Source organism: Elaeis guineensis, chromosome 8, assembly GCF_000442705.2.
Source record: "Elaeis guineensis isolate ETL-2024a chromosome 8, EG11, whole genome shotgun sequence".
Classification (NCBI taxonomy): Eukaryota; Viridiplantae; Streptophyta; class Magnoliopsida; order Arecales; family Arecaceae; genus Elaeis; species Elaeis guineensis.
The window spans coordinates 28492134-28508496 of NC_026000.2; positions in this window are offsets into that span (position 1 = coordinate 28492134).

Genomic DNA, 16363 nt, shown 5'->3' on the forward strand with positions numbered 1-16363 from the left:
TTCGAAGGATAACTTCATAAGTTCATTCCGACAGTTGATTTCAGTATTTGCAGTAGTTAAGAATAGTCTTCCTAAAATAATTGAGATATGACCTTTGAGATTTGCAACTGATTCGGTTTCTAAAATGATAAAGTCAACAGAAAAGATAAAATTATCAATCTTGATTAAAACATCATCTACCATTCCTTTAGGGATCCTAAGAGATCTATCTGCTAATTGTAACGTAATTTTTGTTGGTAGAATTTCTCCTAATCCTGGTTGCTTATAAACTAAAAATAAAAGAATATTTACACTAGCCCCTAAATCTAGCTAGGCCTTCTTAATGTAGGTTTCTCCAATATCACATAAAATTGTCAGAGATCCTGAATCTTTATACTTTATTGACACATGATTAGACAAGTACGAGCTCACACTTGCTGCTAAAAATACTCTCTTAAGTACATTGATAGTTCTTTTCTTGATACAAAGATCTTTTAAAAAAAATTAGCATATGTCAGAACTTGTTTAATCATGTCTAAAAGAGGGATATTCACCTGGACTTGCTTAAATAACTCTAAAATTTTATCCAAATGTTCTAATTTTTTATTGAATCTTAATCGATTTAGAAAAGGAGCTCTAAGAATTATGGGTTCTAGGCTTGATGTACTATCAGTTTCAGGAGCTTAAGTTTGTGAGGTGGGTTGTTCATAATGTGACTCAACAGGTGAGTTCTCTCTATTATCAGATATACCTACCTTATTGTCTACTTATTTTTCAGATCTTAAGATGTGAATAGCATTCACATGGTTAACTTGATTTTCTTGTTGGGATCATGGACCATTTTGATTTTTTGGGTTTGGTTTAGGTTGACTAGATAGCCTACCTCATTCTTACTCACTCAAGACAGAGACTAGCTGACCCATTTGCATCTCTAAATGGATAATGGCCTGGGTGTTAGTATTTATGAGTTGGCCCGTGATTTGCATAAAATTGCTCAGTGTGGCATTGGTGTCAGCATTGGATTTGGCCAGGATTTCTAGGCTTTTCTTTTGAGAATTAAGTTTCTTCTCATTATTATTGAAGCCTGGTGGGTTGTTTATCACAGGGTTAGGCCTTGAATTTTGCTGGTTGAAGCTAGGACCACCTATATTTGGATTTTATGATCGTGAAAAGTTTAGATGATTCCTCCATCCTGGGTTATATGTGAGTGCATAGGAGTTATTCACTGATCTCTGACATATGGCATTTACCTGTGCACATCTATTCTCTATTGAGTTCATCGGAAAGGGATATTCCTCAAGGATATGGTCAGGTGCACTACATGCATTGCACATCGATGCAGAAACTTAGTTCATACTGACGGATCTCTGTAGCTCTAAGGCCTCTAACCTACATGCTAACGTTGCAATTTTGGCCTCTACAGCTAGGAAAGTCTGAATTTGGTGTATTCCACCTCTCGAAGGTATCGATCTCTCTGATTCTCTAGTTGTTTCTCATTGTAAATTTTCTCAGCTAGATCTTCTAAAAATTACCAGGCTTCAGTGGGTTCTTTGTATATGAATTGACCCTGGCACATAGACTCTGGGATGGTTCTAGAATTTGAATCTAGTCCTTCATAAATTATCTGGCATAGCCTTCAGGTTTCTATTTCATGGTGTGGGCATTGGGTCAAGAGGTTCTTAAAGTGATCAAAGTATTTTCAAAATGATTTCCCAGCTAGTTGGTAAAATTGGTTTATCTCATTCCTAATCCTAGCTGTTTTGTGATGAAGAAAGAACTTCTTTAGGAATACTCTTACAAAGCCCTCCTAGGTTGTAACAGATTAGTTTGAAAGACTATAAAGTCATTTTTTAGCATTGTTCTTAAAGACAAAATTGATCAGTCTTAGCTTAACCTCATCTTTTGACAGTTGTTGCAGCCTCGTGTTGCACAAACCTCTTCAAACTCTCTAATGAATATGTATGCATCCTCTATTCTCGTGAATTTTAGAAGCATGTTGATAATTTGAGGTTTAATTTCAAAGTTGTTTGCAGTGGGTTGGGGCAACCTGAGGCAAGAAGTTGGACGGAATTGACTAGATAACGTAAATCTTTAAGGATTTAGGATTGATTGAGTTCTCCCATCATAGATGTTTTTGGGTTTGAAACAGGAATCCAATTAATTCTCCATGAAGGAAGTGAAGAAAGTACTTTTTTTTTTTTTTTTAATTTTTTTTCAATCAAGTTTTCAATCAAAAGAAGGGAAGAGAAAAGAAGAGGAATCTTAATTAAGATTTTTCTAACTCTAGACAGCTCCTAACTACCAAGGTTTGTCTTCGAGCACTCCAAATTCGAAATTGGCTAATTGAATCAGTCAGGTAAATGTAAGATTGGTGAGAGATTCTTCATACTTTCACAACGGACCTAATTAGATAACCATCTTTCTACGGAACGTAGTTTCTGAACTACTTTTCTAGACACTGACAGGCTAATCCACTTGAATCCAATCCAACTCTTGGGTTTCTTTGTCCTAATGAGCTCGGATGTCTAATCAATTTTATTTAAGGGTTAGATTATGTAGATGCAAGAAAGTGATTTATGGGCTAAGGAAGGGTGATCAAATCCCTACCTTATCTGATTAATGGATAATGCCCTTAAGATATATTATGAAAATACAATGCAAAGAAAGCAAGGTGACCAAATAAAGTGAAAGATTTTTAAAGTTTAGGTATTTCTTTATATTAGTTAAATTTTATGCGATTAGTATTTTCTTTCTTTTATGTTAATCTAATTACAGAAACTAAAGTAAATGTTATGTTTTGGATTAGTGAGTTATGAAAGAAATAAAAAGATTCAACTAAAAAGAAATTAAATCAGCTAATAAGAAAAGAAAACTTATGCAATCTAAATATAATGTGAGAATTCTATCTATATTAAAGGTAGAAAATTAATTAAGCAAATAAAGCTGCAATTAAAAGAGAAAGTTAAGAATTAAAGATAATGATTTTTTTTATGCAAATCAAAATCTATCCTAAGACAACCAGACAATGTAACTTTCTGTTACGCTAGGGCAACCTTATATCAGGACAGATTTTTGATTTGACTAAAAATAACTAAAAGAAGACAGAAAAGAATTACAATACTAAAGCTAAAAGCACGAAGAACAAGAATTTGAAACATAATTTAAACATGCCAACTTTCCGACAACGATGCCAAAAATTTAATATGTCTTAAATTTACTGCAAGCATACGGTGTGCAATATAGCACGTCCAACGAGTATGGACTGATCTCATGAGAAATTGAATTTTAAACTATATTCAAATATTTGCTCAGACGAGCTTTAAAGAAAAAGAGGAGAGATTGTTTGTTGAATTACAAACTACCAAAGCAGTAAACTAATCAAATATAAAGGTAAATTATCTAAAAGATCTAGGACTTTTGAATCTACTAGACCAATGAATTAAAGAGTCTTCATATGGTTTCTCTTATAATGTCCCTTGATTAAGGTGTAAAACATGAACAAGCATGGATCAAGAAGAGATTTAACTCAACTATGATCCATCAAGTATTTTATTTTCACCCTAATTAAGAGACTCTTCCTTTCTTCACTTCTTTTGTGTTGTTCAAGTATAGGCTATGAAGAGATTCTGATCCAACTATAACCCATCAAGATTTTCATAAAAAAGAGAAGAAATGGTTTAGAAAATTGTGAGCCTTCTACCAATCATCCACTCTTGCACCGAATCAAATATGGACTATGAAAAAATTATGACCCAATGATTGTCCATCAAGTCTCTTGGCACGAGAGATGAAGGGAGAAGGACTCTAAAATTACAAACTCAAAAAGAAAAATTCAAAGAAGAAGGCTTCTATTCATGGTCTAGCTTTATCGCAAACTCCAGAGGGATTGTTTAGTCAGACATAGTTGATTTAAAGCTTGAAAAAAAATTAAAATAAAATATAATTCTACTTACTGAAATTTAACTTGTGAAAATTAAAAATTATAGAATTAAAAGATATAAAAATTTAAACTATCCTATTGCAGAAATTAAAATATAGAAATTAAATAGAAAGAGAACAACTAATTTATTGCTGAATAAAATTTTGATATAAAATTTTTAACTCCTAAGCCATTAACAAGGCTTGGAGTTGGAACAAAAAATAAAATTTCTTATAGAACCTAGCTTCTCTCTCTCTTGGCTTATGGCCAATCTCTTTCTGGCGACTCTCCTTCTCGTGTGTTGGAAGGATGAAAGAAAGTGAAAATAAGGTGGCTAAAAAGTTTAAAAGATGGGTATCTATGCCTGTCACACAGACTCCCTACAAGAATTATGGAGTAGAGAGAGATCTTCCTAGAGTAAAGGTATTGACCTTTGTTTATAGGTGTTAGGATGGAGGGAATTTTTGTGTTTTGCCGATATGGAATTAAAAAAATAGAAGAATGTTTCTCATTCAAAACATTGGAATCTCGATTGATTTTGGTTTGAAATCCTTCTTAACTCGATAAGATCTGTTTCCTGCTTTTATGATCGTGCATCAAGCCACATCAGCATCCGTGCACCTGTTCACTTCATCGTGGAGTCCTGCATAGCACGTCTAGCCACGTCCATGTGTGTTAAAGATCAAAATCACTCGTTTAAAGACCCAGGCAATCTTTCCATCAGTGAAGCCCCCAAAAATTCTCCATGAGCCATTGAGATATTGCTTCTCATGTGGCTCACCCACCTTTTCATGGACCAAGTGGTCCATGGTGGACCACTTGCTTGTCAATTAGATCGAGTTTGCTTTTGGTTTAAAATTTAAATCCATTTTAACTTTATTTTTTGGCCCCATTTGATCTTTTTAAGCCTACAGATCGAGCTCTTCATATTGGTGTACCTCTTTCCTTCAAAATATATGAAAAATCATCAATTTTTAAAAAAATATAGATAATTTGATTCATAAATTAATATTTTTATGGATAAATTTATGCACTTATTAGTTAGCAATTTGTCCCAGAGTATGGATATTTTTGAAAAAAGGCAGCATGGGGCAATTGAGGAGATGAATCAGTTAAAGATGGAGGTCGTCAAGATTGCAAGAAGGGCTGAGGAGATTGTTATTTCATAACACAGTAGCATAGAGGTTTTGTCATAGCTGTTCGCAAAGTCGAGACATAGTTGGGTCAGCTGTAGCCTTGGATATCCCCTCCTTCCGCTCAACTCAGATCTTCCCCTAGTCAACCTCACCCATCCCCTACTAGACCACACTTCAGTGCCATAGTTAGGCCTGGCACTGGTTTTCCACCCATTCGCCCTGGGCCTTTTGCTAGAACTAGGAGCAAGAAACCAGCTCCTTCCTCCTCATCCACTAAACCTATCATAGAAATTTTCCCCGATGAGGATTAGTTATCTTCAAATCTAGTTTTTATCTTATTTTGTCTGGGACTATATTTTATGTTTTGATTGGCACCCTTTTGTAATGAATGATGTATTGTTTGGGAGACTTCTTTTTGTAAACAATACACATATGTACTGGATGTTAATAGTTAATGAATACTTACTTCAGTTTATCTTATATGATTCTTTGATGTTCTGTTTATACCTTTGAATGTTCTTTTTGATGTTGATAAAAAAGGGAGAAGGACAAATTGAGCACATTAGCACATTACTTAAATTTTTCAAAAAATGAACAGTGAAACATTACAATTTGAACAGTGAACATTAAAAATTTGACTTAAAAATCACCTCATAAGAAGTATTTATTGAGGGGAGCTTAAAGTTTAATAGCCAATGTGAAGTTCATACATCTAAACTTTATAAAGATACATCTTTTTTATAGAACTCATTAAATCTGAAATTACTGTACATATAGTATGTCGAAATGTAAAATCTTGTTACATTTATACTTATATTAAATTTTTTTTATACATATATACTATTTGATCAATATTTTATCATCATCAAAAAGAGAGAGATTGTTGTCTCCAAGAATGATTTTGATGATCACAAAATATTAGAGCATATTTTGATACTAATATTATTTAAATAGTTTGTCAAAAATTATTTTTGTAGCAAAAAAATATTATTAAAAAGTTTCAAACATAATTGAAGATCATTTGAGTCAAGAAAAATTGAGTTTGGAGAGTTGGGATAAAAAAAATCAGCTCATAATATTTGAGCCGACCCATCCAACAAACTGAGCCGACTCTGGCACGGTATACCTTCACTATTTTGGCTTGGCACGCAGCCAAGCCAGCTCGAGATGGATCTGAGCCGACTCTCTCAGGATGACAAAGAAGGTATTTCTGGGTTCTGACGGTCGAGCCTATTAAAATTAAGATCGAACCAGCTCTCTCAAATCGACAGAAGGAAGAATTTTAAAGATTGCTAGTCGAGCCAGCTCGAGGATAGATCCAAGCCGGCTCTCTCAGAAAAATAGAATGTGAATTCTTTAAAAATGTGGTTCGTGCTAGCTCGAAGGTAGATCGAGCCAGTTCTTTAATCAGACAGAAAGATGAAATTTTGAAAAATATTGCTCGAGCCAATTCGAGGTCAATCCAAGCTGACTCGATCCTGTCTGACAGGCACAATGGCTATTTCAGTAGATGCTATTTTCATCCAAAAAAAGCTTCTAACGATTATTTTTTATCTATAATGATCATAAATAACTAGAATCAAGTCCAAAACACTCAGAGCTTGGAAGGAATGGAGAAGAGATAAAAGAAAAAGTAAGGAACAAAAAAAAGAAGAACTGTTCATGAGTAAGAGAGTACTTTTGAGTATTCAATAGACTTCAAGAGAGCCACCAACTTTCAATCAACATTCTTTTGACTTTTCTGAGTGCATTCAAAGTGGAGAAAGAGCATTCATGCTAACATTCAAAGTTTTCTCAAAAGAGAGCTTCCACGACAATAATTCAACCATCATCAGGGTTTTTATTGTTGTTCTGTTTTTCTATTTAGAAAGTGCTAGAGTAGTTTCAGCAGGGCCGAAACTTGAAAGACTAATTTTGTACCAAATTAAGATTAGTTTAGGAGAGCCTTGGATAAGACTTGTAAAAATTTTGTTTGATTGATCTGGAATAAAATCAATTGGATTTGTTTATGAGCTTGATAAAAATAAATACGCCGTAATTAGATTGATTATAGTGAAATTTCCTAAGAGATAGCTTGAAAAGTGGATGTTGGTGCTTGAGGTGTACCAAACCACTATAAATTGACTGTGTTTGTGTATGTGTGATCCCTTACTTTTTTGTGGTTATTTTCAGCTCATTTGTTCACTGTATTTTTAGCTTACTTATATTTCTGCATGGTACACATTAGTTTAAATTTGAAAAATTTTAGCAATCCAATTCACCCATCCACCCTCTCTTAGATTGTCTAGCTGGGCAACAACAGAGTTCCCAATTTTAGTCAAACATGGCTTTATCTCCCCCCTCCCTGCGACTCTTTTCTTTTTTTTTTTTGTTCATTTGATTTTGGTGAAGTCGACAAAGGATGCCAGCTTCAGGGTGAACCAGGTCCAAAGGGTCCGATTCTCACATTCTCCCCCTTAAAAAAATTTCATCCTCAAAATTGACGTACTTGAGTCAAAAAATAGTTGAGGATATTTGACTCACATATCTTCCTCAAGTTTCTAGGTTGCTTCTCGTTCTGTATGGTTGCTCCATTGGACTTTGACATAAGAATAGTGCATCACCTCAAAACTTGATCTTTCTTATCAACAACTCGTATTAGCCACTCCTCATAAGATAAATTTCTCCGACCTAAAGTGGTTCAAACTCCACCACTTGGCTAGGGTTAGGTACATATTTTCTCAACATAGAGATATGAAAAATATTATGTACTCCGACAAAAGAGGGTGGTAAAGCAAGACGGTAAGCAACCACTCCAACTTTTTCCAAGATTTCAAAGGGACTCTCATATCTAGGGCTTAACTTTCTGCAAACTCCAAACCTCATCACACCTTTAGTGGGGGACACCTTGAGGAATATGTGATCTCCCACTTGAAATTTTAGTTCTCTCCTATTATCAGCATAACTCTTCTGTCAGCTCAGAGTGGAGTGAATTACTTTCTGATAAGCTAGATCTTATCCACTATTTATTGAACAATGTTTGATCCTAATAGTCTTCTCTCACTGACATCATCCCAACATACAGGGATCCAACATCTTCTTCCATACAGAGCTTCAAAGGAGAGCCATTTGGATGCTAGCTTGAAAGCTGTTGTTATATACAAACTCCACTAGTGGTAAAAGTTCATCCCAAGACCCTTTTAAGTAATCTATCACACGTGCCCTCAACATATCTTCCAATATTTAAATTATTCTTTCTGACTGACCATCTGTCTGATGGTGGAAGGCTGTACTGAACTCCAACTTAGTCTTCATGGCCTGATGTAAATTTTTTTCAGAATTGATAAACAAATCTCATGTCCCGATCAGACATAATGGATACTGGAGTGCCGTGAAGCCTCATAATTTCATCTATATACAACTTGGCTAGTCTTTCCAAAGAAAATCTGACTTTGATGGATAAGAAATATGCTGACTTGGTCAATCGGTCCATAATTACCTAAATAGCATCATAATCTCTAAGAGTTTTTGGTAGCCCTTTAACAAAATCTATTGATATGTGTTCCCACTTCCAGACTGGAATTGCAAGGAATTGCAGTGGTCCTGCAGGCCTCTGATGCTCAACTTTCACCCACTGACACGTCAAACATTGAGCCACATACCGAGCTATTTTTTTTTCATACCACTCCATTAGAAACATTTTCTGAGATCTCTGTATATTTTTGTACCTCCAAGATGTACTGTGTAGGTGGAGTTGTGAGCTTCCTTCATGATTTCTCTTTTCAGATCTACATTATTGAGAACATATAATCTATCACCAAATCTCAAGGATCCATCATCATGAATTCTGAATTCAAATACTATATTGGATTATACTTTATCTCTGATCTTTTGTAGTTTCGAATCATCCATCTAAGAGGTTTTGATTCTATTAATTAAGGTAGGTTGCACATTAAGAGCTGTGAGCAGAGCTTCAGAATCATGCAGCCATACTCAATATCTAATCTATTTAGATCCTAAAGGATGTGCACATGAAGTGATTAAGACTGCTATACTATCAATAGACTTTCTGCTTAAAGCATCTGCCACTACATTTGCTTTCACAAGATGGTAATTAATGGTCAAATCATAGTCCTTGATCAGCTCTAACCACCTTCTCTATTTTAGATTTAACTCCTTTTGTGTGAAGCTATATTTGAGACTCTTGTGATATGTAAAAATTCCACATGATACTCCATACAGATAGTCTCCAAGTCTTCAAGGCAAAAACTACTGCTGTCATCTCCAAATCATGGATTGGATAGTTCTACTCATATGATTTAAGTTGTCTTGATGCATAAGCTACTGTCTTTCCACTTTGCACAAGAACACATCCTAATCCCTTATTGGAGGCATCACTAAAGATAGTAAAATCTCCACTCTCAGATGGTAGAGTAAGGATAGAAGCTGATACCAAATACCTCTTCAGTTCATGAAAGCTCTTCTCGTATTCCTCTATCCATTTGAATTTAGTTCTTTTATGAGTCAACTGGATCAAAAGTATTGTCATGCGAGAGAATTCCTCTATAAATCTCCTGTAATATCCAGCTAATCCAAAAAAACTATGGATTTCTGTTGCACTAGTAGGCTGCCTCTAGTTCACAATTGCCTCTATCTTTGCTGGATCCACAGATATGCCTTCTTTAGAGATTATATGCCCGAGAAAGGAGATACTCTCTAGTCAAAACTGATATTTTTTTTAATTTTGCCTATAATTTTTGCTCTCTTAGTGTTTATAACACCATCCTCAAATACCTTTCATGATCTTTCTAACTCTTGGAATACTCCAAAATATCATCTATAAATACTACTACACACTGATCCAAAAAAGCCTAAATGCTCTGTTCATCATGTCCATGAAGGATGCAGAAGTATTTGTCAATTCAAATGGTGTAACCAAAAATTCATAGTATCTGTATCTAATCTGAAAAGCAATTTTGATATATCATCAGTCTTAATTTTCAGTTGGTGATATCCAGACGAAGATCAATTTTTAAAAATATTTGGCACCCTGAAGCTGATCAAAAAGGTCATCTATCCTTGGCAAAGGATATTTATTCCGAATTATCAACTTATTTAAGTCTCTGCAGTCAATGCATAATCTCATACTCCCATCCTTCTTCTTAACAAAAAGTACCGGAGTAGCCCATGGAGAGACACTAGGCCTAACAAAGCCCTTATCAAGAAGTTCTTGGATTTATTCCTTAAGCTCTTTCAACTCAGCTGGAGCCATTTGGTAAGGAAATTTAGAGATAGGTCCAGCACTAGGTGCCAATTCAATTGAAAACTCTATCTCTCTATTAGAAGGTAATCCTGAAAGATCCTCTAGAAATACATCAAAAAACTCTCTTATTATAGGAATATTTTCTATCTTGATCTCCTCCCATTGGGTATCTACAGCACTGGTCAAGTATCCTACATAGCCCTTCCTTAACATTCTACAAGCTTGCATGGATGATATAATTTTGATAGGAACATTCATCCCTTTGTCAGAAAAACTAAACGGTACCTATACTGAAATCTGGATGGTCACTTTTTTTCTGAAGCAGTCCACTAAGGCATGGTATGAGGCAAGCCAGTCCATCCCTAGGATGACATCAAAATCTCTTATCTCTAGAATCATCAGATCAGATGCAAGATCATGATCTCCAATGCTCAAGATACAAGAGGGGCAAACCATGTCAACTATGATGACACTCTCATTCGGAGTAGAGACACACATCTCATCTTTCAAAGGTACAAGCTTAAGACCAACTTTTTTAGCAAATTCAGATGAAATAAAAGAATGGGTTGCCTCGAGATCAAATAAGACACAAGCATGTGTAGATGCTACTTTGATAATGTCAACTACTACAATATTTGATGTCACCGCATCCTGCTAAGCCATAGCATAAACACGAGCTTGGGTCTTTTGCTTTAGAGGTCCTCCTTGCCCTTATCCTGAGGGTTGACCTGGATAAGAGGCTGGTGCTCCAGAAGTAGATAGTCTGGGTGCATTTTGGGAGGGTTGCCGATATCCAAAGTTTTAATAGTGAGGATAATTTACAGCCTTATGGCCCTACAGACCACAACCAAAATAGGCTCCAGAAAACTAGCGACAATTATGCACCAAATGGATACCTCCACATTGGCCACATCGAGGTTCTTTCTTTGACTAATCTCCATCACTATTTTACTGAGTTTCCTAGCACTTTGCTTGTTTGCCAGGGTAACCACTAGATCTGAACCTCTTCTTCTGTTGCCGCTTCCTCTCTTATTGTATATTATCATTTTTCTACTCTACTATTTTAGCTAAGTTGACAACCTTTTGATAAGAGATCAACTACATTGGTCTCACTCTAGCATGAATCCTGAACTTTAACCCTTTCTCAAATCTCCGAGCCTTGATACTGTCAATTGCCACAAGATCTGGGGCAAAGCAGGACAATTCGGTAAATTTGGCCTCATACTGAGGCATTATCATATTTTCTAAATCAGTCTAATAAATTTGCTTTTCTTCTCAAATCTGAGGCTCTCAGGGAAATACATATCCATAAATTTCTGCTGGAAAATATCCCAAGTAAGTGGCCCATTAGTCCATCACTGTCTCTTGACGGCTTCCCACCATTCAAATGCTTCCCCCTACAACTGGTAGGCAGCGAAATGGATCTTTTCCTGATCAATGCACTCCATGCTGGCAAATGCTTTTTTCATCTCCTTGAGCCACTTTAATTGTTTGGTGGGATCAGTGGAGCCTTCAAAAGTCGGTGGTCCACCATTCAAATGCTTCCCCCTACAACTGTAGGCAACGAAACGGAACTTTTCCCTGTCAATACACTCCATGCTGGCAAATACTTTTTCCATCTCCTAGAGCCACTTTAATGGTTCAATGGGATCTATGAAGCCTTCAAAAGTCGGTGGTGCTAGTCTCTTAAACTCTTCAATTCCTTGTCCTGACCTACACGATTGGTCACCTCTATTTCCTTGCTGCTCCATCCGCTGCACCAATTAATCCAATCAAGGCTTGTATGAGGTTTGCCACTAGACCATCAATATTAGTTATCCCTTAATTATTGTTTTGGACATCATCCTACTAATGGGGAGGGTTAACAGTTTAGCTCTCGTCCTATTCTGATGATGGACTGCAAGCTGACCTAGATGCCCTGACTGTTAGATGTGTGTCCTAGAAGTCAATTGTTGGCTGACACATTTTATAATTTCAAGATCTAATTTTATACTTATAAATTATTTATTATTAATAAAAGATATTTTTATTTTTAATCATATTTTATGTGTCCATGATTTATCTTAGAGATTAATAGATGATTTTGAGATATACATTATTAGTGATTAATTTTTAAATACTTTCGATCGTAGGATCATCATGGAGGACAGTGATCGATCTCATTAAGATCAATGTATGGATCACTTCTCTTCTGGATAAATGAGTCTCAAGTCTGCAGTGTGGAGATACTGGGGTGAGAGTGCAGATGGTTGCTAGAGAATAACTTGCACTGAACACGACCAACATAAAAAATTACTTGGATGACTACTCACTCATCAATAGTTTGCTCGATGCAACAGTGGTGTGAATGATCCTTTGACCTATGATGCATTAGCTATTTGTAGTGAGACTACTAGATTTGACTGTACCTAAATTTGGATCCTTAGCCATTTAGATCCTTGCAGTATATGCTGGCTTCAGTGGATTCAGATTCGCTGTTAGGAGTAAGATGCACCTAGATAGAATCTATCGATCTTGATAGAAAAAAGTAGTTATATGTAATTCTCAAGACTGAGTTCAGAAAATCTTTAGTCAAAGCAAGTGTAAATACTAAAAAAGAGTTTTCATGAGATTCACAAATGAACTCGAGTCAAGTCAATCTAATATATGACTGGTGTTGGAATTTGACGAATTTTTTATGACCTCCATCAAGTTGAAACTCATAATAGAAGGACTGAATCGTATGGTAACTGTATTTAGAGATTTAATACTTTTATTCTGTTAGATTGTCACTATATACTACTCGATATCACTGATAGATTGTAAGACTCATCAAGTGGCATCTTGATGATTGATGATCCTCGATGGATAGAGTTGAAATTATTTCAATCTTTTAAAAAAATTTCGATGATATTATGATAGAGATCATAGTATATCTTACTATCAGATAAAATAAAATCTACAGAATCACACACTAAAGAAGTTCTTATCTGATAGATGGTTGATCAACGTAGAAGGGTATAATTGTCAATATGATTGAGATTAACCTTATGTAAGAATTATAATAAAATAATTAATAAATTATTAGAAGATTAATTAGTAATTAGATTACTAATTAGCTTAATTTGATTAAGAATTAAAGTTTGGATTAAGTCTAATTGAATTAGATTCAGTTTGACTTGGATTGGATTTGACCTGATTGACTTATGAGGTAACTCAATTACAAGGAGATTCGATTTCTGATTTGATCAGGTCTTGAGTTTGGTTAAATCCTAACTGGATTAGAATCTAGATTGATACCTAATTTGATTAGATTTATTCATCTATTTGGGTCTAACTAAATGAGATTTGGTTTGAACCAAATTGGATCAACATAAAGTCCAAATCAGTTTGGACTTGATCTCCTTGCGCCATCACCTGACTACCCATGCCAATCCTAACACAAATCTAATTTTGGCATGGGATTTTGAATGCCAAAAGAATGTTGTCTCAACTCCCTTATCCCCTCTTGATGTGGATCAAGTTGGTTTCAATTTTGAATTCAAAACTCGTTTTGAATTCAATTTTGTAATTTGATCTTTATTCGGATGAGAAGTTGTTCTCATCCTAACCTCTTTGGACACCATCTTTTAAAAGGGCCTTCCTTTTGGGTGGGCAATGAGATTTTATCGAGAGAAAAACAGAGTTGGGGCATGTGCTAGGGTGTGGGCGACTTCATCTGGCATGGAGAAATCCTAGGGCTTCTGGGTTGGGCGTTGGGATCAAAAGGAAGAGAGAAAGTACTCTCTACTTCCTACTTATCCTCCTTATCTTCCTCCACTTTTCTTTCATCTCTAGAGTATTTGTGAGATCTAAAGAGGGAGTCAGATTAGCTATCAAGAGAAGATCTCGGTAAAGGATCTAGCACTTTGGAGAGATCGTCGAACTTCTAATCGGATCGAAGCCTCGTGTGGATACCTATGAAGGTCAGACAACTGTACGGCTCGAGGAACCTTTTCATATCCACGGATCATCGACTGTGATGAATTTCGATCCATGCAAAGTATTAAAATCTGATCTCAAATTTATTTTTTAATTTCAAAATATGCATGTCATAGATCCAGGCATGGGTAGTTAACAGATTAGATCTGTTGCATGCTAGGTTAAAGGGGTTTAATCTAGATATCTTTCACTATTTTATTAATTCAAAATTATTTTTGAAATACATGCATGCAACTATCCTGCATTCTAACAGTGGTATCAGAGCTACTGGTTATTTTTGACATGCATAGATCTAAATTTTTATTCATAGATATGAAATTAATCTGTTACATATATGATACGTTAGATTAGATGTCTTAGCAGCCTAGTCTTGGAATGGGTACATCACTATGGCCATTAGATTATAAGAGAAAGCAGGAATTAAAGTTTTTCTCTTGTCTAATCGATGGATTCTCTTATGATGTGTAGGGGTGCCGCTTGTGATATCTTATGAAGAAGAACCACGAACAAAAATCCTAAATGTATGAGATACATGTTCTAGATCAAGATCTTTTTATGCATATATTAGATATGTATTTTTTATTAGTTTTAGATCATAAAATTATATATGTGATATATAGTTTGTAGATATATGATCTAAAACTTAATTTTTTGCAAAACTCTAGATCTAAAATTTTAAGATCTGTTTGCATGAAATTCTGAAACTATGGCTGGCACGCTTGTCGAGTCGACTCGATTCCTATTCGAATCGATTCGAGACCTAGCAAGTCGACTCATTTTGATTAGAGTCGACTCGAGACCTTGGTGAGTTTGCTCATTTGCAGATGAACCGACTTAATTCTGCAAGCCAAGACTTGTAGTTTCTGTTTGTCACAGGTGAGTCAACTGAGTCTCAGAGTCGAGTCGAGTCATTGTGATGAGTCAACTCGAGTTTCAAGATGAGTCGACTCGATTCTACAAATAGCAAAATTATATGAGATATAATATAAATTAGTTTAGATTAAAAATTATTTTGATATCTAAACTAAACTCATGTTCATAATATACTTAATTAAGAATTAAAAATTAAAATTAAAAGATCTAAAATTATGAATTTAAGATCAAAATTTCATCGTATAAAATATGCGGTTTAGGGTATGGGTAGCTCAATTAGGTCTAGTTTGAGTGGTTGATCAAATCAAATCAAATGTTAGTTAGGACTAGATCAAGTGTACTCATGACCAATGCAATTAGTTATAGTTTGGTCAGATCGATTAACAGCTTCATATTGTTGATCGATTCAAAGAATTAATTTGGCTCAGTGGTTTGAGCCTGAGTTAGGCTAACCTATTCAATTTTAATTGATCAATTGATGTTTAAGGCAAGTGTTGATCATGATTTTTAATTGGGATCATGCTTAACTGATCTTGAATAAATGGTGTCTAAGGCAAGCATCTGCAACCCTCCCAACGATCATACTTATCTGACCAACTTGGTAGATTATGTTTTGATTTAGGTGGCTTGTTGATTCGAGTTAATCCATGCCACTAGGTTAGTCATAACCATTATGACTAATTAAGGATAAAATCTAAACCAAATCTTCTCATTAAATATTAAGTCTAGTAGTCTTCTACCATTATAGAGATGCGGGTGACTTCCTGACATTGATCATTCTCGATTGATCATAGTGGTTCGATTGCATCGGGGAGGCACAACCACTCTATGGCATTGAATGCCCCGGGATAAAGATGGGATTAGACTCAATAACTATTAGGTGAGGGACCCAATAACGATTTTGTGCCTACTGGTGCATGGTAAATTTGACTTAACTAAGAAATATACCAGTAACTGTTAGGTGAGGCCATAGAACTTAGAGACCGAACTTGCTGCATCTTGCTTAGTGAAGTAATGGACAAAGATGTTGTTCACTTACTGGCCTGTGCATTACCAATAACTGTTAAATGAGGTGTGCATGGATCACTAGGAGCATACTACCCACTAGAAACTGATCGTGTATAAGTTTTCGTTTCTCCATCTGAGGAGTATGGGAGACTCGTAGAAATAGTGAGAGCCTTGTTTGTTTATTAAAGTCTCTATAATAAACTTTTATAAGAGCAAACATCTAATTAGAAATTATTTCTCTCTGTA